We start from the raw sequence: 27,047 nt of genomic DNA, 5'->3' as shown, positions 1-27,047 counted from the left end.
ATTAGAAATTTACTTATCTAGGGCATGCTGTGCCTTAACACTTTCCCAGATGCTCAGGTTTGACTGTACCTAATTTTGAGGTAAAACTGCAGCCAGTTAAGCCGAAGGGTCCATTAACTATAAGGTCACTGCATACGGAAAAGCTATCGACGATTAAGAGTATGGAAATACAATTATTAATAGGAATTTATTTTTGAAGATGACAACTTTGGTTTATAAAAAAAAGTATATATATTTGTATTATAGTTAAACTAAGTTATTCAAGTATATATATAAACATATTGACAATTTGTTTTAAATATAACGCATAAAAAGTTTTCAATTCATTTTACGTCTTCATTTAAATGTGACGGTTGCTGAACGTCACAAGGTTATCTTGGGATAAATTGAAAGTCATTCGGAGATCACTTTCAGCTAAACACCAAAATTAGAAACACGTATATATACTAATGAATTCCAAATCGTTTATGGTATTTTATTTCGCAAATCACCCTGTATCTGGTCTGTTTGGTGGTTGCTGCTATTGTGTAAGTCATACAATTTCTCTAGAATTTGATGGCAAGAAAGATAAAAACAATGGTATGGTGACGTGTATTTTGATTTAATTATGTTTGTGTACGTAATAAAATGAATCTACAGTAACTTTTTATTCAACATTCGAATTTGTATAGCACACACAAACTGTTTTATGCTGAAAATCGCCTGTTTTTGTACCGGATTCATTACTTGTGTAAGATAAGGGTATTTTCTACTTTTTAGAATTGAAAGAAAAAAAATCAGTATAGATCTTAATGATTGAAATGTCATAATTGGAGAGAAAATGTCATTCAGTTGTAAGATTTTTCATGTGAACAAAAAAAATGTTTTATCAAATTTGCGCGACTGTTGTTTACAAATACAACATCTTTCGTTTGATTTAATTTCTGAACTTTGCCATATGAGTAGAGATAGCTCAGATAATGTAACTTTTATACTGGAACGATGAATGAATGTAGTTATTTTTATTTCCGGAGCCTGTAATTCAGAGGTTGTTTGTTGTTTATTGCTGTGTTACATATTTTTTTTCTTTAACTCTTTTGTACATTAACTAAAACAGTTAGTTTTATCATATGAATTATTTTACATTTGTCATATCGGGGCCTTTGATAGCTGACTTTGCGGTATGGGCTTTCAGGAGCCTGTAATTCAGTGGTTGTCGTTTGTTCATGTGTAACATATTTGTTTTTCGTTCATTTTTTGTACATTAATAAGGCTGTTAGTTTTCTCGTTTGAATTGTTTACATTATCATTTCGGGGCCTTTTATAGCTGACTATGCGGTACGGGCTTTGCTCATTGTTGATGGCCGTACGGTGACCTATAGTTGTTAGTTTCTGTGTCATTTTGGTCTGTTGTGGAGATTTGTCTCATTGGCAATACTATAAACTTTTGATATGCTATCAATTAATTAGCAAAACGTTTCGGAATATTTGGTCCTTAGTGCTATTCAATTTCGTACTTTATTTGCCCTTTTATTAATTTGTCTTAATTCGATCGTGACCGACGAGTTTTGGTATAGACTAAACGCGCGTCTTGAGCAAATAGAAAATTCCAATCCTGGTTAATACGATGATTTTTGTTGTATAATAAGAAACTTAGTGGCTCTTTTATAACTTTAAGAATAGGAGAACATCGGTTTTACTAAGATACTCTTTTATTTGCCCTTCGTATGAATGGGTCTATATATCATATCAATCCTTTATTTGACTAAACAAGTGATGTATATTTGAGGTGAAATACAATATCAGTACAACATAGTCAACTGTAGTTATATATTAATATATATTTTCAGTTGAAATTATATCAAGAACGGATTATGTTTTCACCTCACAAGGATGCCAAGTCATCGGTTGCCGAAAATAAGTTAAACAAACTTTCTGATCAATAAAATTCATCTACAATGAAGAAGGAATACTTTGGTCAGTTCTGCTTCGAATACTGTATACTGATATCCGTAAGTATAATATTATTCAGTGTTTACTAAAACAATTTACAATTTTGTTTAATTTCATTCAACAATCATAAAATTCTAATAATATGCACAAGAAGTATTTTAGTTTATTCAAATAGAGCCACAAGCTCTTCACAATATATTTAGCTTAGAAATATAATGGTAAATGCCTTCAGTTAAGAAAAATAAATACACTTAATTATTCTCGTATATAATCATAAAGAAATAGATAATCATTCTGTCAGTAATAGATCCACTATATTTAGTCTATTGACTATTGATAGGTCCACTATTTTTGGTCTTTTGTGTTAGAAATATGTCCACTATAGTTGTTATATTGATGCAGTAAGAGGTCCATTATATTTGCCCTATTGAGTTAGGTTTACTATGATTGGTCTATTAAGTTAGTAATACATCTATTTAATTTGGCTAATAAGTTAGTTATAGGCCCTTTAGTTGTTTGTTCTATTCATTTAGTATATGTAATAGGACCACTAGTTTTGGTAATTTTAATTCGAAATAGGTCAACTATATTTGGTCTATTTAAGTAGTAATTTGGTCTTTTATGTAATATATAGGTCCAATATATTTGGTCTATTGAGTGCATAATAGTTGTATTGTGTTTGGTCATTAGTAATATTTCAACACGACAAAATTGAAAACACACTGTTTATGTACCAATTCCGTGAATAGCAAAGCTCATGTATGGTTTCTTTGATTGATTGATTCGTATTTATTTTTGTTGTTAAGGCCAGTGACAAATTATAAATGCATATTCAGACCGTTAAATATAATATTAGATTGATTAAGACGGCTGGCGGTTTATTTCGCATGTCACAGGAAAACACGATACACTGCAATTTAACCTTGTCAGAAGGCGTTGTCGCCAAATCTTTTTACATTATAATAGAGGGTTGTACTCTATTTACACGAGGGATGGGATTGAACGTCCCCATTCTGACTAGAAGTGACTTCGAATTCATATACCCGGGCGCACACACAAACTGTTTTATGCGGAAAATCGCCTGTTTTTGTACCGGATTCATTACTTGTGTAAAATAAGGGTATTTTCTACTTTTTAGAATTGAAAGATAGCAAAAAACAATCAGTATAGATCTTAATGATTGAAATGTCATAATTGGAGAGAAAATGTCATTCAGTTGTAAGATTTTTCATGTGAACAAAAAAAGTGTTTTATCAAATTTGCGCGACTGTTGTTTACAAATACAACATCTTTCGTTTGATTCAATTTCTGAACTTTGCCATATGAGTAGAGATAGCTCAGATAATGTAACTTTTATACTGGAACGATGCATGAATGTAGTTATTTTTATTTCCGGAGCCTGTAATTCAGAGGTTGTTTGTTGTTTATTGCTGTGTTACATATTTTTTTTCTTTAACTCTTTTGTACATTAACTAAAACAGTTAATTTTATCATATGAATTATTTTACATTTGTCATATCGGGGCCTTTGATAGCTGACTTTGCGGTATGGGCTTTCAGGAGCCTGTAATTCAGTGGTTGTCGTTTGTTTATGTGTTACATATTTGTTTTTCGTTCATTTTTTGTACATAAATAAGGCTGTTAGTTTTCTCGTTTGAATTGTTTACATTATCATTTCGGGGCCTTTTATAACTGACTATGCGGTACGGGCTTTGCTCATTGTTGATGGCCGTACGGTGACCTATAGTTGTTAGTTTCTGTGTCATTTTGGTTTGTTGTGGAGATTTGTCTCATTGGCAATACTATAAACTTTTGGTATGCTATCAATTAATTGGCAAAACGTTTCGGAATATTTGGTCCTTAGTGCTATTCAGTTTCGTACTTTATTTGCCCTTTTATTAATTTGTTTTAATTCGATCGTGACCGACGAGTTTTGGTATAGACTAAACGCGCGTCTTGAGCAAATAGAAAATCCCAATCCTGGTTAATACGATGATTTGTGTTGTATAATAAGAAACTTAGTGGCTCTTTTATAACTTTAAGAATAGGAGAACATCGGTTTTACTAAGATACTCTTTTATTTGCCCTTCGTATGAATGGGTCTATATATCATATCAATCCTTTATTTGACTAAACAAGTGATGTATATTTGAGGTGAAATACAATGTCAGTACAACATAGTCAACTGTAGTTATATATTAATATATATTTACAGTTGAAATTATATCAAGAACGGATTATGTTTTCACCTCACAAGGATGCCAAGTCATCGGTTGCCGAAAATAAGTTAAACAAACTTTTTGATCAATAAAATTCATCTACAATGAAGAAGGAATACTTTGGTAATTTTAATTCGAAAAAGGTCAACTATATTTGGTCTATTTAAGTAGTAATTTGGTCTTTTATGTAATATATAGGTCCAATATATTTGGTCTATTGAGCGCATAATAGTTGTATTGTGTTTGGTCATTAGTAATATTTCAACACGACAGAATTGAAAACACACTGTTTATATACCAATTCCGTGAATAGCAAAGCTCATGTATGGTTTCTTTGATTGATTGATTCGTATTTGTTTTTGTTGTTAAGGACAGTGACAAATTATAAATGCATATTCAGACCGTTAAATATAATATTAGATTGATTAAGACGACTGGCGGTTTATTTCACATGTCACAGGAAAACACGGTACACTGCAATTTAACCTTGTCAGAAGGCGTTGTTGCCAAAGCTATTTACATTATAATAGAGGGTTGTACTCTATTTACAAGAGGGATGGGGTTGAACGTCCCCATTCTGACTAGAAGTGACTTCGAATTCATATACCCGGGCGCACACATTTCAACGGACAATTACTTCGGCATTGGTTATAATGCCTGACGAATCAAAACCAGGAAGAGATCATATGTATATACCAAAGTCTGAATCAGCGGATATGCAATTGTTAAATATGATGTGTAGATGGTAACGAAGTACTATGTATGTGTCTAATATATAAGAAAAAACATTATTAGCAAATTCGAGAACTCTCAGATCTGTATTTGGTGTCTTTTTGTTGTTTGAATGTCAAGTACCCGTCTACGTCCACTCAACGTTTTTTGTTAAATGTATTTCATGTATTTCTATTTGTATCTTTCTGATGAGTTAATCCTTTTTTCAACTGATTTTTATAGTTTGTTCTTATGTTGTAATATTACACCACTGTCACAGTTTAAAGGAGGGTCGGTTGAGATCCCGCTAACATGTTTAACCCCACCACATTATGTATATACGTGCCTGTCCAAAGTCAGGAGTCTGTAGCTGAGTGGTTGTCGTTACCTGCTGTGTTACATTTTTTTTTCGTTTTGTTTTTGTACATTAATTAGGCCGTTAGTTTTTTCTTTTGAATTGTTATCATTTAGTTATTTTGGGGCCTATAAAAGCTGACTTTTCGATATGGGCTTTGTTCATTGTTAAAGGCCGTACGGTAACCTATATCTGTTTATTTCCGTGTCAGTTGGTCTGTTGTTGGGTGTTGGTCCCAATGGCAATCATAGCACATCTTTATTTTTTATAGTTGTTAAAAGTTTTAAATAAAATGTACTCTTTTGCATTCATGGAAAATATAACATGTTATTTCGAAAAGAATGTTTACATCCACTAGCATTTGGGAATGGACACCCCTGTTTTTCTTTGTTTTTCTTTTGATATTTAAGTATCATCAATTTAATGTGTTTAATAATAATAATAATCATAATAATTCTTTATTCAAAGAGGGTTACAAAGTAAGCTATAAAGCTAATCTTCCCTGAGGCTCTCATGAAATACAATGAAATACAACAAACAATTACAAAATATCAACCAGACACACATACATGAATAATGAAATATTAAAAAAATTGTTATGAAATATACAATTTTCAAAACAGTTTAATGCGTACATTTTAATACCAGTACGTATATGATTTTATGCTGCCATTCATTAATTTCATCAGTTAAACATTTACTTTTTAAGACGTAAAATAGTGCATCTTTCTCCATGCATTTTAAATGACGTTAGATAGCAGAAATGTATTAATAAATGAATTACCTCACATGTTTTAGAATCTATGATGGAGAATAAAATAATTGTTATTTGATATCTAAATTTAGAACCAACATGGAAATGAAAAGATAATTATGTCTGTAGGTTATTGCAGAAGTCAATTTTTTTGCAGTTGATTGTATGTGTCTCTAATGCACAAGAACTCAAATGTCCCAGTTCAAGTCAGTGGCAGTTTCGAGCAAAGAGTCGATGTTTAAAAACTCATGGTTACATCTGTCTTTTCGAAGAAAATAGAAAGACATTTACTGAGATTTGCAAAAACGGGAGTTATTCTGAACGAGCAGGTATTTAATCTTACATCAGTCACTGACTATCTGGCATTCATGTGCTACAGACATTGCTGGTCTCTTTTTATAAAATATAAGCATTTATATTTATAACTCAAGGAAGAAATATGACGTTTATTATTAAAAAAAGTCGCTTTGAATACACACCTGTCGTAAAATATGAATATATTGATATGCGAGCTGATCGTTAAGATCATGGATTGTTTGGGCTGTTCAAATCTTACTCGTACCACGTCGTTGTCTTTTTATAACTGAATCAAACAATGGAAATCTGTGGAAAATCAGATTCTAATCTGACATTCTTAAAACGGTTTAGGTATACACACCCGTGGTAAGCTACAAATATATTAATATGTCACCTGATCGTTAACATCATGGATTGTTTGGGCTGTTCAAATTTTAATCCTACAACGTCGTTTTCTTTTTATGACTGAATTACCTGAGGTCAGCCGGTATAAATGACGTCATTAAACATGCCGTGATAATATAAGCATTCTACTGGAGAATGTAAACTTCAAAACTGAAAGTCCAGCAAAGTCGTCAAAACGTGACAACATAAACAAACAAAGTTGATAAGTTGTTGAAAGTCCATTTTCTTGAATAAAAGTAAGATAATTATTCGATATTGTCCAAATCTGTCTGAGTATGTTTTTGTGAAGTATTGAATAAACTTGAGAATGGAAATGGGGAGTGTGCCAAAGAGACAACAACCCGACCAAAGAAAAAAACAACAGCAGAAGGTCACCAACAGGTCTTCAATGTAGCGAGAAATTCCCGCACCCGGAGACGTCCTTCAGCTGGCCCCTAAACAAATATATACTAGTTCAGTGATAATGAACGCCATACTAATTTCCAAATGTACACAAGAAACTAAAATTAAAATAATACAAGACTAACAAAGGCCAGAGGCTCCTGACTTGGGACAGGCGCAAAAATGCGGCGGGGTTAAACATGTTTGTGAGATCTCAACCCTCCCCCTATACTTCTAGCCAATGAAGAAAAGTAAACGCATAACAATACGCACATTAAAATTCAGTTCAAGAGAAGTCCGAGTCTGATGTCAGAAGATGTAACCAAAGAAAATAAACAAAATGACAATAATACATAAATAACAACAGACTACTAGCAGTTAACTGACATGCCAGCTCCAGACTTCAATTAAACTGACTGAAAGATTATGATTTCATCATATGAACATCAGGCACAATCCTTCCCGTTAGGGGTTTAGTATCATACCATCATAACATATATGAGAAGAACATAACCCGTGACATGCCAACAACTGGTTTTTGAATAAATGTGTTTAGTGCCGATGCAAAGACCCTATAAGTGAATCAATATTAACGCCAAAATATGCAATCTTTAATGACCTGACAACAGTATCGTAACTATATCCCTTCTTAATAAGTCTATTCAAAGGTTTTTTTAGTTTTTAGGTGAATACTGACACATTTGTGCTTTATAAAGAATATTTCCATAAACAATGGGATGTGAAATACCTGAACGTATAAGAAGTCTGCATGTTGAGCTATATTTACGAATGATGTCCTTATACCGATGATAAAATTTAGTAAATGTTTTGACTAGTTTGTGATATCGAAAACCCTGGTTTTTCAGTAATACATAAATTTATCTCGTTAAAATCTAAAACATTGTTACATACACGAGCGAATCGTACAAGTTGAGATATATAAACACCGTAAGATGGTGACAAGGGAACGTCACCATCTTAAAATGGATAATTAACGATAGGAAATGAAAAAGCATCTCTTTTATCATAAATTTTAGTATTCAGCTTTCCGTCAGTGATATAGATATCAAGATCGAGGAAAGGGCAGTGGTCATTGTTAGTTTTAGCTTTATTTAAAGTAAGTTCAACAGGATAAATTTCTTTAATATGCATACTGAAGTCGTCATTATTGAGAGCCAAAATATCATCCAAATATCTAAAACTATTATTAAATTTGTTTATCATATGTTGTTTCGATGGGTCTTTGCTTATTTTTGTCATAAATTGTAACTCATAGCAATACAAAAACAGGTCCGCAATAAGTGGTGCACAGTTAGTCCCCATTGGAATTTCGATAATCTGACGATATACGGAATCCCCAAAGCGAACAAAAATGTATCTAGTAAAAATTCAAGGGCATATATAGTATCAAAGCATGTCCAATTGACATAGTCTTTTTGTTTATTGCTACTTAAAAATGACCTAAAAGAGTTTGAACATATATATTCACATTCTGATTTTTTAAATGTCCATTTAATTAGGTGTGTGAATTTTTTCTTAATGAGAATGTGAGGCAATGTGGTATACAGGGTAGAAAATCAAAACTTTGAACAGATTCAAAATCACCAATATAAGCATGCAATTTATCAAGTACTTCCAACGAGTTCTTGACACTCCAAAAGTAATTAATTCCACCTTTTTCGAAGGCCTTATTTAAACAATTTATTATCAGGTTTTTAATTGTACCAAGTGTGCTTGTAAGAAAAATAGACAATTTAGTAGTGGAACAATGGCTTGAAGACGAAATAAATCTATATTTGTAAGGTGTTTTGTATAGCTTCGGAAGCCAATACATAGTTGGGACTTTCATTTCATTTGGCTCTGCTTGTACAGCGGTAGCTAAAAGATTATGTTTGTTACAGATGTCGTTTTCTGAAAATGGAGTCAGTTGGAATGTTGGTAAATTGGTGATTTCTTTTTTCAGAACCTCAATGTAAAATTTACGTCAAACAATAATAATATTATTAGCTTTATCGGCCGGGACAAAAACAAATTTCTTGGCTAGTTCTTTTAGTTTATGTTTGATACGAGAAATAGGTTTATTGTGGTTATTGTTGATAGTAAAATGTTCTTTAAAATGTTGAATACGTATATCAACTATCTTCATTACTGAATTAAAAAAATTAAACAGAGATTTTTTGTCAGCTTTGTCCCGTTTTATCCATTTCATACAGTAAGTATGGAGTGAGTCGTGGATGATATTACGACACTCATTCCAATAAATAATTGACGGGGGACGATATTTAGGTCCTTTTCTGAGGAATGAATTTAACTCTCGGTCTTGAACGATGTTAAGATCTCCTGTTCTAACATGGGAAATGGGTCCATAAATATATTCGGAGGTACTACAATTACATGTCACTTATTCAGTATTCTACGTATTTTACGTCAATATTACGGTGTAATATTGTGATCAATTACGAGATTAGCAAACGTTTCCCTTCATCTAGAGCGCTTTCAAACAAAAGAATTTAGCTTTATCGCTTGTGGTAAAACAATTTGCGTAAAGTGCCAATCCGTGGTAAAATCACAATAGATTCAAGCCCCTGTGCATTATTTCTAAAACAGTTGATTTGGATATTCGAATGAAACAAGCAAATCTTGAGTCAGGACTGAAATTAATTGGTATAGTTTTTCATGTAAAAGAAAAAAAATCATCTGATGTTACAATGAATCTTTCTCAAATAAACTCGTCATTATCTCGAAAGTTCTTAACTGTACTTGACTTTACTTATCAAGTCTTATTCAGTACTTGATAATTTTTGTGTGGTCTGAAATGGTTTCGACCAAGGCTCGATCAGCCTCGAATTGTTTCGACCAGTTTTAACCTTTCGCGACTGGTTTCGACCTGTCTCAACCTGTCTCGACCTTCAAATTTAGTCTTAACAGGTCTGAATCAACCCAGATAACTTAATTAAATATTGATTTGAAAAAAGTCCACGTTATTTTGTAGTTTGCTTTAAAATTAAAGAATTTATTAAATAGGTAAAAAAAAAAAACAAGAATTTTTAGTTTTGATTAAACTTAGATAGTCATCCTTAATTATTTTATTTTTTTCAAATCAACTTGTATTTTCATCAAACTATTATACTATTATCTCGACTATATATTGATCTTATAGAATGCCAGTTTGTTTGGTACTTTGGTTAATTGCTGTCAAATCTAAGGATTTAAATGAAAGGTAATAAGATAGGTAAGATTTTCAGTTCGGACTAAATTCAGATAATCATTTTAATTTTTTATAACTATTTCACAGCAACTTAGATTTTCATAATATCTACAGCTATCTCCATTATATGTTTATCTATCAAAAACAATAAATTATAGGTATATATCTAAATTTAGTCATAACTGAAAATTTAGCTCTTTTTTACCTATCAACTAAGTCTTCAAATATGCAATTTAGCAATACCAAAATGCAAAACAACCTGGCAGTCTATAAGATAAATATATGATAAAGATAGCTGAAAAGTTTAAGAAATCCAAGCTGATTTGAAACATTCATATTTTTTTAAATGACACCTTTGCCTTGTTAAAACAAGAATATTATATAATCATAATAATAAAACTTTCATAGCAATCCTTGACAACATTAAACAAAAAAATATTCCAAAGTTACATCCAAAATATATTTGAATCAAATTTAATTAATTTTTGAAAAAAAATAAAGACATTGCATACAAGAAGCACTTTAATAAGGTTTACATCAGTACATATGTGTTTTACAATAAAAAAAAAAACATATTTTTTCTTTAACTCGTGTATTACTTATCTAGTGAACGCAAAAGGCCTTGCGATTGAAGTTAAACAGGATGTTGCAATTTGGAATTAAAATTATTTAGATTTTAATACTCCCTGACCAGGTGTGACCTTTTAATGAGTTTGCCTCAACCACAAGGTATTACTTTATACTTCACCACTGATCAGAAGAATAATTTAGTTAATTTCTTTAATCGTGTATCCCTTTTTAATATATATTATGTATACTATGTCCCAAATTATTATAATAGGTAGATTTCAAATACAATATACAAGTCGAGAGTCGAGACTAGATGAGCCTTGATCGAGACTGTTGGAGCCTTGGTCGAGATCAATTCAGACTTCACCAATATTATCAAGTACTGAAATCAGAATCAGACTTATTAAGTAAGGTCGAGACCATTATCGAGTACATGTCGAGATAATCTCGAGTCTAGTCTAGTAAAATCTGTGTTCGACTTTTCTGCTCGAGCAATAAATATGGTATTATCAGACTCTGAGCAGGTTGAAGTGATTTTATTGACGATGATGTGTGAGCAAAACACACAGACATAATAGGTAAAATTGTCAACATTTTGTTATAATCTGACTAACTATAAACTGTTGTTTGAAAATAGTCTCAGTGGTTTAAATCATTTACACTATGGCTTTCTATAAAGGCTTGACATATATTGAATTATAAACAGTTTTTCATATCATTAACCACTATATATAAACCTGATTAAACTAATCAAACGCCGATCACACTATAAAACTTAGTCCTCCTCATAATAAATTAATGAATACCATTTTTCTCGAGTTTGATCAGTTAATGCAAAAAAACACAATATTTGTTGTCAAATTATCTAAATTTTGTCAGCAGTGTTTAAAGATTGTGATGTGTTTAAAAGTGGGGTTACTCAACAAATTATGCAACTTGTTCTGTATTTTTTTCCCGTTATATACTTTTATTTGTTGACATTAATTGTACCCCGTATATATTTTGTCTCCGGTGTACAGTTTTATTTTAACGTAAATACAGCTAGAAAAGAATTATGCTCCACTTGATGAGTTACGGCCTTTTCAAACTGAATTTATTAGTTTCTTGTTATGTTGTACTGTTAAATTCAGTGTCTAATATGCGATTATACCTCACATTCTTATTTTTATATTGTTAATTTGGATGAAAAATTTAAAACAAACAATAAATCTAATTAAAGGCAAGCTTATAGTGCGGTGACATAAGTGTAAAAAGTCGTCTAGATCGCGAGTTTAATCTCCCCAAATAACACACGGCTAAAAATGGTCTTAACTTAAAGACAAATATGTCTTCTTTAGTTTTTGCCCTGTCGTCAGAATTTCGTACCGTCACATTTTTCTAAAAAGTCGTTTTAATGACTAGTAGTACATTGGAGAGTTTCAACCCCCCTTTTTCAAAATGATAAATTGTGTATGTTTGCTTAAATTTTATTGAAATAGTTTTTCCTGAAGCCATTTTTATATGTCAAAATATTCTATTTAGTATTTTATTTTCTTCTTATCTATAAAATATGCGCAGTTTAGACTGTTTAAAATTGAGTTAATTTTAATTGCAAATTCAGACACAAACTTTAGTTTCTTCTTCATAGTAGTAATAAAAATTACCCCATAATATTTTAAACATATAGTATTTCATAAAACTAATAATGGATAAAAATTTCGGAACCAAAATATGAAAAAAACAATAATAAATCAATGGAAAAAGAATGGACTAAAAACTTCAATTTCAACACGGAACTTAATCACTTGCCTTCCGTCACAATTTGTGTATTAGTCAATAATTTGCTCTCAACTGATATATGAAACAAGTAATAGCTTTTCTAAAAAGCTTGCCGTATTTTAGCTGATTATATTGAGATCAGTGGTTTGTGAGTAGTTTATTTTTATTGGAATATTGCAGTTCAAGCAATATGAAGACATAGCGCTTTTTTTCTACTAATTTGTCATTTTTGTTGTATTATGGAATGATATTATAATAAAATGTATTCTGTGTCTATAATCAACTTGATAAAAATAGCATATAACTTACACATACTTTTGAGGATTACTACTTGACAAAATGGACAACAACAGAAGGTAGTGGCGGATTCAGAGGGGGACGTAAAGTGTGTACGCCCCCCCCCCCCTTTTTGCTCAGTTTTTTTTTTTTAATGATTAATCATACGCGACTATGTGAACTTTGCCATTTCCTGTGTACTCTATTATTTAATTTTTATCCGACAATTCTTTACTTATAGAAATATTTTTCGCTGGAATTTACTGATTGTCAAAGTCATGTGATTCGCTATGATGGAGTTGACCAGTGCTTCGAAAAACGTCGCTCAGTCATTTTGAAATTCAAATTACAGTAACACATTGCTTAAGCTGAGGATTACAATCATGACACCTTCAAAGCGACATAGGATTGAGCAAGAACGTATTGACTTCTATTTCACTATTCCACCAAACAGGAAGTAATACTCTATAGACTATAACTCTCATGTAAAAAGTTCCATGGCAATATTATTTACCTACGAAAACATGTTTAACCCCAAACGCCATTGTCATGATTGATATGGACTATATAAAATTGCTGTTTGGTGTGAACCAAGCTTTGCGCTGAAGACCAAACTACAACCTTTAATAGTTTACTTTTATAAATTGTGACTTGGATAGACAGCTGTCTTTGGTACTTACATGTACAATGTATATGAGATCCAGTAATATCTATCTACAAGATTGAGAACACATTTTTTTGTAATAAATCTAAAACATATTTAATTCTGTAATATCTGATAATATGTATCAGTTATTTGTGATTTTTCATTTGATGTGTACTCTCTGGTAATGTCAGTATCAGCATGATCAGTTGATTGGTTGTGATAAGAAAAATGGGGCAGTTTGCAATTGTCATGTGCAGGTACACCATATGTGGATCTTCTTTCCCCTCTCATTTATAAAATTGTGCATGATATTTATCACAGAAATGCACCAGTATTTTGGTGAATGAAACACTTGTCATATTAAATTAAAGTCAGAGGTGGAGTTAGAGGGCTTTTTGGGGGGCCTACGCCACCCCTTTTTTAGGAAAAATTTTGTTGTTTTTATAGGGAATCACTGAAGCATGTCAGACTGGAGTTGGCCCCTTCTTAGGCAGTTAGTGGGCTCCCGCTTATGAAAATTTCTGGATCCACCACTGAAAGTTTGAGTAAAGTTAGATAAGGATTTATGACAAATTATGTTGAAATTTGCACAGATAATGAATGAAAAATCTAGTAAATTAAAAAATAGGCACTATTATTAAAAGCTTTCCTTGCTTATTCACAAGGACATACAATGTATCATATCCTCCATGCTATTCCGATCTGAGTTTTTGTTCATACATGTACATACATGTAGTCTGGTGCTGTTCCAAGTAGTCTTCTTTTTTCTGTTTCTTGAGAAGTATTTGTTTTACCTGTTCAGTCACTGTAAAGTGTTACAATTCATATTTAAACGCAACACATAAATAGTGACCAAAAAGGTATGGCTATCACATGAGAGAAGCTAGAAAAAAGTCAAATGTATACATTTTAAATATTTTTGTGGGACCATGAAAATGTGGTATATAGATAGATATGCATAGATAGACCATAGAACAAATAAGCAAACAAATTCAAAGAAGATGTACATGTAAGATGAATTATGAAAAAAAAAGAGCCATGGCCAGGGACCCCAAACTTGACAGCATTTGGTGTTGAACAGGTAAAATGTTTGCAGTGACAATAAATAAAGCCTTTGTTAGAGGTGACCCAGGTCGCCTTTCTCTAAATCAGCTATATTAAACATATTTCTGGGCCGGGTTGAAAAATAAATGAAAATGACTTTAAAAAAAGCTAATAGAAATACACCAAATTTGGGAGACATCTATTTAAATGTTTGAAATAATAAGAAAGTTGACAAGAACTAAGCTTTTTCAGATAATATACAGACTATTGCAGTCAGCCTATAATAGACTCTTTGCCTCCTGAAATGTTTGCTTATACACTGTGCTTTCCTATAATGATTTAAAATCAGTGTGATAGTTTTCATGAAGAACACTGAGCGTACAGGTATTATGACAAGATAAATGTTGTGTTACATGTACATGTATCTACCCAAATAAGTAAAATATAAAAATTCTTGACTTCTAAAACCACCAGTGATTGATCTCCCGATTTATATCTCATCACTCTATGCAGATGCTGTGTGAAAAAAAAAATTGACTTACCAGTATGCTTCTATCCATTGAGTTGATTTATTATTAATTATTTTGCTTTGGATACACCTTATTGCTACAATATGTATATGTCTGCCATTACAAACTGTACATGCATGTACATCACATATATATTCCATGTAAAATTTTGATGTTTTAATACAAAATATATGATGCCACAATGGAAAAGTAATTGTTGTATGACGTTAATGGTTAAAATGGGACAGATTCTCAGGTCAGCTGGAACAATAACGGGGGGGGGGGGGGGGGGGGGGGGGGGGGGCTGGGAGAAGGGGCGACTTCTACAGTCATGCCTCAGTGATTTCCTATATAATCAACCAAATAGACAGTAATGTTCATCACGAAAAAATATACTAAGTGTAAGACCTGATGATGTGAATAAATTGAAATCAGACATATCAAATGAAGTTTTCAGTGCTTTTGATATATCAATGGGCAATCTGATGAGTTAAGCCTTTTTTGACTGATTTTTATAGTTTGTTCTTATGTTGTACTTTTATACATGTACCACTGTCCAAGGTTAGGGGGAGGATCGGAATCCCGCTAACATGTTTTACCCCGCCACATTATTTATGTATGTTTCTGTCCCAAGTCAGGAGCCTGTAATTCAGTGGTTGTCGTTTGTTTATGTGTTACATATTTGTTTTTCCTTCATTTTTGTATATAAATAAGGCCTTGGTTTTCTGGTTTGAATTGTTATACATGTCACATCAGGGCCTTTTATAGCTGACTGTGTTGTATAGGCTTTGATCATTGTTGAAGGCTGTACGTTGACCTATAATAGTTGTTAATGTCTGTGTAATTTTGGTCTCTTGTAGACAGTTGTCTCATTGGCAATCATACCACATCTTCTTTTTTATAATGACTGCTGATCACCACTGTGTCCATACTGGGACTATTATGGTCCAACAACCAGTGGCGGATCCAGAAATTTTCATAAGTGCACCCACAAAATTTCCCAGAAAAGGATGGCAAGCCCCCTGGCCCCATCTAAATCAGCCTCCTGACAACTCCAAAGAATAAATCATCATGTACGAGTACATCAAAGATCATCAAACTGTCTACCCCACATGCAAACATCTTTTTGGGAGTTCACTGTGTTGCAAGTTTTTTGGGTTCAAAGGATCGTATAAAATGATTGCCTTGGGGGTCATTGTCAAATATAGAGCTGTGCATTGTAAAAAGCTAAATTATATAATTTGCAACAGCTGACACTATAGTATCCTATAGTGCACTGAAACCCTAGCCAATAACAATACCGTGATGCTTGGTGTAGGCTTCTTTGCACATAAGAAACCATATTGCTTACCTTGTAATTTTTGTATTCTTCTAATCAGTATCGTCGGGTTTGTTTATTTACACCAGAAATCAATGAAGCGATGAAAGTGCTGGAAACGAAATTACATCTTCGGTAAATTCCGTGATTTTAATATTTTCTAATCAATTTGTCCAAGCAATGAAAAATAAATGGTTATTATTTTTATATATAGAGCATACGTTTTGTGTATTAACTATTTAAAATCTAAGCTTTATACGAAGAAATCTAACACAAAAGTATCTCAATCATTTAACCGTTTTTTAATACGCAGTTTGAAGTGTAAATTATACACATTACTGTTCTATTTTTAGAGAATAGCAATAATACATAAATGTACAGTTTCTTACCAAAATAGCAACATAATTTCAAGATTAAATCATCACATTGTCACATGATTATATAATCTGTACCAAATTGACAGTTTGTGGTGAGTTATCATCATAACTAATCACTATAGCAAATGAACACTTTATCATAATATGTACCTATAACCTAGTATCATGATTTCAATCCGACTCCACTTACGGACGCGTTGAACATATAATGCATGCCACTCATTAAAAGCCAATCAGACGTTAAAATGACCTTCATTTCCCCCATAATCATTCCGGAAACAGCCACGAAGCAGCCATTAGATAGTATGTATAACCAATGAAATAACAGAAATACCGTTAACAGATTTACCCTAACCTGACGTTTAGCCTCTGACTAATCAGACCGTATCACCATATATATATGGCACATACTTTGTTTGTATATGTTTATATTCTATGGGTTTTTTTTATAAAACATCAAATATACTTTGTCAGAAAAGTCTTATTGTAAAATCAAAATAATTGACGGATAGTTTCAGTAAATATTCTGTGATATGTCAAGTCCGTTGCAACTTACTCTATTAAGTCCAAAGAAAAGACAAAAGTCGTTCAATTTTATGCAGTGCTTATATGCAAAAAAAAAAAAAATTCGACTGGAATTTTGAGTCAATTTACCCATATAGGGAAGTCGACTTTGTATCTGCATTGAATAAAAGATTGGATGAGGTGAACATCAAGATGTTTCATGCTCAGGCACTTGTTTCTACGAAAAATTATCCTTGTGATTTTCCGTACGGGTATGGATAGTAAACTTCATATTGACAGAAACAAGTGCCTGTGATTTCATGCGATAGCTGTTAATTTGAAGAACTCCGTGCAGGCAGTTTATCATCGTTCATGCTACAAAAGTTACACAAGTTGACATATTTGTACCCCCTTTTAGAGCGAGGAAGCTTCTTATCTGATATTTAATGACGACATACAATTATCAGACTGTTGTCAATCAGTTTCGAGTATTTGTATGCGTTCTAGAATGCAGTCGTTCAACTGGAGCACTTATATGTTTTGTTGAAACAAAACATTTTAGAAATATAAAAAAAAACTACTCAAGTTTGAATCAAGATTTCAAGATTCTTTATTTCTTAAACACCATAAAGATACAATGGTACAAAGAAGTTCATCAAAAGTCATATAACATAACACAAACACACATGACAAGATGAGATGAAAATATCAAATAATACATGATAAACAGTATAGTAAAGAAGAGTGGTGACTAACCAGGAAGACTCACTTGAATAGTTATAACCCTGATAAATTTGCACAGCTTTTTCAACTTATTTTTTATTTTTAACTGAAATAGTTTTTCAAATTTTAGTATGTTACATCTGTGCAAGAAAAAAGTATCCAAATATTGTGCTCGAAAATTTGCCAAAGAACTACAATGCAAAGTGTAATGAAATTCATCACCAATCTCGTTACAATGACATAAGTTACAATATCTAAGGTTTCGCTCAATCTTATTCCATCTACCAGTTTCGATGGGTAACTTATGGTTACCCGTACGAAATCTACAATATGTTATTCTATCTTTATCATTTAAAATATTCAGATATTCCTCAAATTCAAAATTTTGTTTATACAATTTGTAGGCCAAACCTTTTGGCGAACAGTCAATATCAGCTCTCCATTTCTGTTGAAACTGATCAAATAACTTTTGTTTTAAACTAATACCCAACCACTTAGAATTAAAATTTCCTTGTGACAACCATATATTGCTGTATCCACATTTATCTAATATATCTTTAATGCATTTCAACCAATCTGACCTAAATTGGTTGTCCGAATTTTTCAAGAACACGTATTTGTATAGTATTTTAGCAATCCTGTTATCATCCCCATTGACCATTTTTGACCAAAAATTAACCATACGCAGCTGTATATATAAAGACATGGGATAAATACCAAGTTCACCATAAATCATAAAATTGGGTGTCGACTTCTTAAGGTTTAATGATAATTTACAAAATTTTAGGTGCACTTTTTCTATAATATCAGTATTACTGAAACCCCAAATCTCACACCCATACAGGAGAATTGGCTTCACAATTTTATCAAAAAGATCATATTGTGATTTCACTGACAAGTTATGAAACCTCCCCTTTTTCAATACTTCATACATTGCCTTATTTGCTTTTCTAACTAAAATCTTCTTAGCACTCATAAAGCTACCTGTTCTTGAAAAATTCAACCCAAGATATGTCAATTCATTGACTATCTCCAATGCATTTCCGTCATATATAAAGTTAATATTTTGGGGTAATCTACCACCAGAAAAAATTATAATCTTAGTTTTACTTGTGTTAACTTTTAATTTCCAGGTACTGCAATATTCAAAGAATATATCTAATTGCAACTGCAGATCGGATGCATTATCCGAAAATAACACTGTATCATCTGCGTATAATAACACTAACAGTTTTAAGTAGATATCAAACTCATTCTCTATTTCATCAGTAATACAATTTAAACCACATACATTTTTTTCTTCAATAAACTGTTGAAGGTCGTTCAAATACAATGAAAATAAAAAAGGAGACATATTTTCACCCTGTCTTACACCGATATTGCATGAAAAGTATTCTGACATTTCACCATTATACATAATACGAGATTTAATACCAGTGTACATATTAAAAATAACATTATACATTTTACCGTTAATATCATTCACAAGTAATTTATGCCAAAGACCCTTTCTCCAAACAGTATCAAAGGCTTTAGCAAAATCTACGAATGCACAGAATAGTTTCTTTTTTCTTATTTTTCATGATACTAATAAGCATGTAGATAACAAATGAATTATCTGTAGTAGAATAACCTTCTCTGAAACCAGCTTGATTCTGACATAGTAAACAAAAATCATCAGAAAATTTATTCAAACGTGAATTCAAAATAGAGGTAAATAATTTCCCAAAGCAGCTTATAACTGTTATAGGTCTAAAATTGCTAGGATCATGTTTGTTACCTTTATTCTTAAATAAAGGTATAATATTTCCAGAAAGCCAATTTTCAGGGATAGTTCCACTGTCAAATATAATATTAAAAAGTTTCACAAACACCTGTGACATAACACTAAAAGAGTGTTTTAAATATTCATTTACAATCATATCATCACCAGAGGATTTATTATTTTTTTTAACTTTCTCAAAGATTTTTCAATTTCCTCTTCTGTAATAGGTGAATTTAATATAACATTTAAATCTTTTACATTGTTCTGATTTTCTAAAACAATCTCTTCATCTTCAGAATTTCCTAAATTTAAGTTCTTAAAATAATCAAACAAAATATTAATAGGTACACATGGATTGTTTCCCCTTTTACCACCGTTCAAAATCTTCCAGTATTCTTTCGGGTTAATCGATCTTAAGTTTTCTATCTTGTGTCTAATTTTCTTTCTATGTTTTCGAATGCTCTTATCCATTACTCGCTTATAACTCTTTTCTAGTTTCTTTGTTTCATTCACTCTGTCGTCAGTATGGTTTCGCTTAAGTTTTCGTCTACTAGACCGAAACTTTTTTCTAGCTTCCTTACATTCGCTATCGAACCATGGTTTTGATTTTTTTTATATTTTGTGTATGCTTACGTCTTTTAGTAAATGTGCCGAATGTAGACTTTGCCGCATTTGTAAGTAAATGACATACATCCTCAACAACTTTATTAATAATTGAGTTTTCACTTGTATTTTCAACCATTTCCGTTAATTGAGCTAGTATTTCATTTACTTTAAGTCTATCAATGTTACTAATAGAGGTGTCTAATTGCTCATTTTCCCATCTCTTAATCTTCTCCTCAGGCATTTCATCATCATGACTGACGTCGTTTTGTTTTTCATAACAAGTAATCTTTAACGACAGTGGATTATGAATATCCGAAAATAAAACGCTAGAATTTAATACTGAAAATTTTTGAACCAGCTTAAGAAAATTTGGGGAAGCAATATTGTAATCCACTACACTAGTGTTTTTACATGTAAAACTACCCAGACCTTTGTCTTCACACATTCTTCCATTTAGGATAAACATATTGTTATTCTTACAAAATTCAAGAAGCAAGTTGCCAAAATTGTTTTTTTTTTTGTGATCCATACTTTTCCTTAATCGATTTATATTTAACTCATCTAAAGTACAAACACCCTCATTTTCAATGTCTAACATTCCTGAAAATTCTTCAAAATTTACGACGTCAAAGTCTGACTCTTCTACACCGTAAAATGTGCCTCTTAGATTTCGTCCTGCTTTTTTCACCATATCAAGGTCAGAATAATACAGGAATCTTGCAATAATTGGTCTCGGTTTCCCTGGCTAACTTTTACCAAATCTGTGAATGTTTCCAAATTCTAACGGTTTTTGGATCTTCATTTCATTGTGAATAAACTGTCTAATCTTCATTTCACAGTTTTCATCCCTTTGCTCTTGAAGTCCCGTGAAAATGAGATTATATTTCATAGACCTACATTGCATGTCCAATAGTTTTCCTTTTAGCTTCTCATTATAATTTTCTATTTTTCTAAGTTCGTCTTTAATACTCTGAGAATCATTACCATCTCCGTTATTTCTCTTAAGTTGTTCGATATCTTTTTCTAAAGAGCAAGTTTTACTCTTCACTTCCTCAAAAAGATTACCAGTTCCCTCTGAACTTGTCTCCAAATCTGAAACCCTACTTTTCACATTTACTATGTCGGTTTCGACAGTAATAACTCTCGCTGTCAACGAGTTTAACTTATCGTTCATTTGAGTCAGTGTACTTGTATTTTTACTCGTATTTTTCTCAATGGATACAAGCCTAGTGTCCATTCTATTTAACAGTGTTAAAACATTTTCTAGGACTGTAGCCACTTCGACTTCATCTCCATATAGCACATGTCTACTCTCTTGCAATATATCAGCTGTCGACTTTTTGTTTTTCTTATCTCCCATTTTTGACCCACTCAACTAGACCCTCAAGAGTTCTAGCACATTTCATATATACGTCGATGTGGATCGGACTGGGATCACAGGTAACTAGAAAATTCGATGAAATGATGAAAATAGTCTTATCTGTGGGAACAGGAGGTCTAGGACCCAAAACCAAAACACTAAAGATACTACATACTATTGGTTGTTCCAAAAAGACGCAATTAGCTCCAGTATTGCACATATTTCACATATTCCATAGCGAGCGAAAAAATTCAAACATCCATCTTGTCATGCGCAATCACATGAGCGTATGAAGAATGTTTTATCCGTGTCAGATAAAGTTAAAATTGAAATAGTTTTTCCGTCCATCTTTTAAACTTCAAGCACTCTATCATTACAAATCATTTGATCAAAACGAAAAAGACAAAAAAAATCCAAACCCGTGGAAGCAGATATCTCAGATCACGATACTGCTTTTACCAATTTTATTTTGGCGATTGACAACGATTTAATGGTCATTCCTCATGACATCGTTACTTGATAAATATAGATCTTTTCTTCCGACTGACTCTAGTTCAAAATATTCTACTTGTAACATGCGGTCTAAACTCATTGATTTCTATAAAAATTCAGTTGTCAAACAACTTCAACAAGTTCAAGGCAAATATAACATAATATATAGTAGCAAAATAACTATTTGAGATGCCACATCAGCTGCTAGATGATCCGATTAGCCACAAAAAGCATGACACATCATAAATCAAACATTACACCACTTGTGAACTTACTCGCTTACCTTTTTTTTTGTTTTTAAAGACGATTCATGAATATGCATGAAATATTTGCCACTGGACGTAAAGCAACCAATAATATATTGTTTACACAAAGTCCTAAACAACCTTTAAATTCCGAAACACCTCGTGCTGAGTCACTAAAGTCGAGCGCACCATATTTATATTTTTTTTTAACCAATATCTAAATTTATAAACTTGTTTTAAGGAAATCAAGCAATAATCCTATATCTATCAAGCATCGAATTGCCAAAAATGACAGTACAAGGAGAAAGGTTGTGGTTTTTCTATTAAATGTCCACATGCTTAGCATTGAATCAACACAAGGTTACATAATCCTTAAGACAAGTCTTAAATAAACAATTAACGATGCATGTACTAAATAATATATATCGGAATTACGGGTGTGTTTTAGTCTAGACGCGACATATTAGAAACAAGATGATTTATTCACTTGCAATATTGATATAACAGACGTCCATCCAAATATTAAATATTACATCATTATTCTCTTGTTCATGCCACAAATAATTAAACTCATTTGAAAAGGTTCACTTATGGCACAAAATGGCATAAATTTCAACTTTTTCAACAAACATCTGAAAGTTCACAATTTGGCTCGTAAATGGGTCTTTTTCCTAAGCCATAATGCTAAATAAATCAGTTCTTTCCATAAAAGTACATAATATTGTCCAAAGTAGGCCAATTTTGGACATTTTGGACAAATTTGACAATTTTGTGCAATTTTCAGACATAAAAATAAAAAAAATGCCGCCACCTACGACCCAGATTGTTTTATAACCACGATTTCAAATTTGGTATAGTATTCGTCACTATAAAATCTTTTCAGATCGTGGATGGCGGTCAAATTTAATCTTGCCAAAAACGATTGTACGACTTTGCCCCCCGCAGAGCTATAGAAAAACAGTACATTAACGGGTGTTACACGGATTCTTTTTAGACGATACACGGACTCTTTTTAGTTGTTACACGGACACTTTTTATGAATAGAATCACTCGTGCATGATCAGTGAGTTCATGGGCACTTTATCTTTCAATTAGATTTGAACTTTTTGGTTCACCGACTTATTTCCCGTCTTTTTATTGAACAACATCAATATCTTTTTTTTCAAACATTTCCAGTTAATTACTATTCACATCAGTACACTAAGGGATTAGACATTTAACTTCAATAGTGGGGGGTATTTTCTCCTAAAATAGATATTTTGGTCCCAAATTATATGAGAAAAAAATTATTATGGTCAAGCAGATGACAAATTAATGTTTTGAATGATTTCCAAATACCGTTAATAGTGCTCATTGGCGGATCCAGGGGTTGGAACCCCCCTTTTTTGTTGGCCGATCAATGCATTTGAATGGGGACATATAGTTGGAACCCCCCTTTTTAAAATGACTGGATCCGCCCCTGGTGCTAATTTAAACAAAAACATTTGGGTGATGGCGTTGAAAAGTAAATAGTTAATATACTCAAAAAAGAACATACCGCCCCCTTTATGAAGCAAAATATTCGGTCAATAAATGTTTTCTTAAATATATGGACATGAATAGTATTTTGGACAATGCTGAAAGTAAAGAAAGGATGATACTGACGTGAACATTTCAATAAAAAATAAGACAGGAAATAAATAAATAAAAATCAAATCTAATATGAAAAGATAAAATACCTATCAACTCACCAATGCACGATTGATCCTATAAACAAAAAGTGTTCATGTAATACACGTCCAAATAAGCAGCAAATCTAGAAGAAAATCATTCAACTTGTCATCAATTTTGGGCGGTAAGCTGCGATTGGATCATATGGTAACACGTGTTTAATCCCGATCAACACTTGCAGATCTAGAGACGAGCATGAATTAAAAAAAAATCAAAGTATATTCCAGAATATAAATAATATTAAGACAAAATCCATTTTTTTCATAAATATTTCATTCACTAATGAAGTAGGAAATTCATTCTTTTGATACCTTTATATTGTTATCGGATTTATATCAGTGGCGGATCCATGTCTAAATCCAGAACAAAACAGGTGGGGGGGGGGGGGGGGGGGTCCAACTTTATGTCCCCATTTAAATTTTAAATGCATTGATCTTCAAAAAAAAGGGTTGTTCCAACCCGCGGGACCCCCACCACTTCATATTAAATTCATGTATTTGGCAACAAACGCGCGATTTTTACGATTTTTTAAGGGGGAATGGCGGGATTTAATGGCTCATCCTGCATTTTTTCATCAAATATAAAGATCACAGCCTGTGTATTTTAAAATGAATTAGCCCCCCTCCCCCTCCCCGCTTTCCGTTTTATTCATAAAAATCAAACATTATCTTACTTACCACTAAAATATTCCTTAACATATTACTTTTTTACGAAGTTGCATTTTAAAAAGTCTTAAATGTGTACAACATTTATATTTTACTTGAAATGGTTCTTTTTTTTTTTATCAAATTATTAGATTCCTGATTTTTTTTCTTGAAAAAAAATCTCGGTTGAAGGGAAATGAAAAAAAAATGTGTTTATACTATAACTTACATTTACTGCTTTATGGCTATCAAAGATTCTCAAATGTTTAGTCTTGCTTAACGTATTATTACTTGAAACGTCGTACAAGTCAGATAAAAAACAAAAGTAACAAAAGAAACAGGCCGGTAACAACCAGCCGAATAGTTTTTCTGCACTTGTAGTCAGGTCAAGGTCCTCGGCTATCGCCTCGGACCTTGACCTGACTACTCGTGCAGAAAAACTATCCGGCAACGGTTGTTACCGGCCTGTTTCTTTGTTACCTTTGTATTTTATCTAATACTTAAAATTATTGACAAAATTTACCAAAATTGAATTACCACAAACATTCAGCACACATTTACATACAATATCGATCAATATATTCACGGTGTGGTTCGCACATTGTTTATGTTGTGCTTGCGTGTAATCACTCTCTTTCTCATTGTTCCACTTTATATACTAGTATGTATAATGATTGGAAGAATGTTCTTCGTTACATGTTAAATTAGTCTGAATTTCATAGAAAATATAGATGAATGGTCAGAAAATTCATTGTGTTTCAGAACTATAAAATGTTCAACCAATTAATGATCACTTGAAAAAGTGAACAGATCATCATTCACTCTTCTTTCGTTTATAGTACAAGATTTGAATTGTCCAGTCAAATCGGGTTGCTACACTTTTTGGACAGAATTTCGACCAAATATTTTTTTGGTTGGGTCGGAGTAATAGGGTTTGCATCATGCACTGCAGTACACACATACCTATCTAAATGATCAAATCTATTAAATTTTTCCTCGCCATGCTCTTCCAAATTTAAAACATTCCTTTACTAAATCCTTGGTATAATAAATAAAACAAAACTCTAGATATAGGTTTAGTTGCTCGCAGTAACTTCGTTTTTCTTTTCTAGTAAGCAATGTTTAATAACATTATAAACCAACATATTATAAATACAAACACATTTGTCCAATACATTTAAATGAACTGAAATTAAACAATGTATAATCATATATATGTACACATTCTTATGACACAATAAACTGCAAAAACTGTCGTAGTTACTGTGAGCGAGCACTTTCGATAAATGACACCCGCAAATTTTCTTTATATAATATCACGGGACCCCACCTTTTAAACCGCCAAAGTATTTCACGTGCATATTTTACCCATCTATATTTATAACCAAAACAAGAACTTGTTATACTACTCTCACTAACCAGCCTTGAACTTATAAATAGTATAACTATACCACAGGGGAAAAACCCCAAGTCTCAACGAAAAAAAAATTTAAGTAACCCAACTCTTCTATTCAAATCACCACAAACAAGTATACTTCCCTTTTCGTTATACTAAAAATACAATAGTTTCTGTCTATTCAAAAATGTCAAAGTCATTTACATTATAATATGAAGATTTCTAATGGGATACGTAAACAAAACATATGTAAATATCAGTATCATTAAAAAAAACACCTTTAAGGTTTATGTACCCTTCTGTAGCCATTTTTGTACGAATTTTTCAAACCTCAATTGTATCAAAACTAAAGATATAATAAATAATAGAGATAGGCCATTTAGTACATGTTCCAAGGGGAAACTTGATGCAAAGTATTATTTTTTACTGTTTCATTGCATTTGATAGAAAAAGAGGACTTTGTGGCAAATAAATCAAGACCCCATATATACCGTATTACGTCACTAGAATACTATGTAACGAATTTATCTTACCGACTATCTTAACGTGTGAAATTAAGACTAGTGATTCTCAAAACGAGCAAGTCTTCAATACTGTTAGCGCTAAGAAAATACTTCTATTGATCCTACAAAAACAGATGCCAACAATAACGACTTGTAAGGTTTAAATGTGTTTTATGAATTTGTTTCAATCTTAATCATCAATTTCTTCGTCTGATGTGTTACCTGGTACGAACAGTTTGTACCTCAGAAGGTGTACCTTTATATTTGTTTATGTAATTTCTTAAAATTTCGGCAGTAGATTTTTCTTCTTTTCAAAATGTCAACTGGCAGTGGTTCGATA

General features: G+C 32.1%; 1 long non-coding RNA gene across 1 annotated transcript in view; it reads left to right on the top strand.

Moving 5' to 3' along the window:
* The first annotated feature begins 1,874 nt into the window (after window positions 1-1,874).
* The window catches only part of LOC143085122 (uncharacterized), a 52,649-nt gene continuing 27,476 nt past the window's right edge, over window positions 1,875-27,047 (top strand). The window contains exons 1-2 of the long non-coding RNA XR_012981249.1: window positions 1,875-1,991; window positions 6,128-6,299. This is a non-coding gene — a long non-coding RNA (uncharacterized LOC143085122). The remainder of the gene's footprint in view (window positions 1,992-6,127; window positions 6,300-27,047) is intronic.

Source organism: Mytilus galloprovincialis, chromosome 8, assembly GCF_965363235.1.
Source record: "Mytilus galloprovincialis chromosome 8, xbMytGall1.hap1.1, whole genome shotgun sequence".
Lineage (NCBI taxonomy): Eukaryota > Metazoa > Mollusca > Bivalvia > Mytilida > Mytilidae > Mytilus > Mytilus galloprovincialis.
Note: the sequence above shows the minus strand (reverse complement) of the source record. Positions and strands in the feature narration are given on the sequence as shown.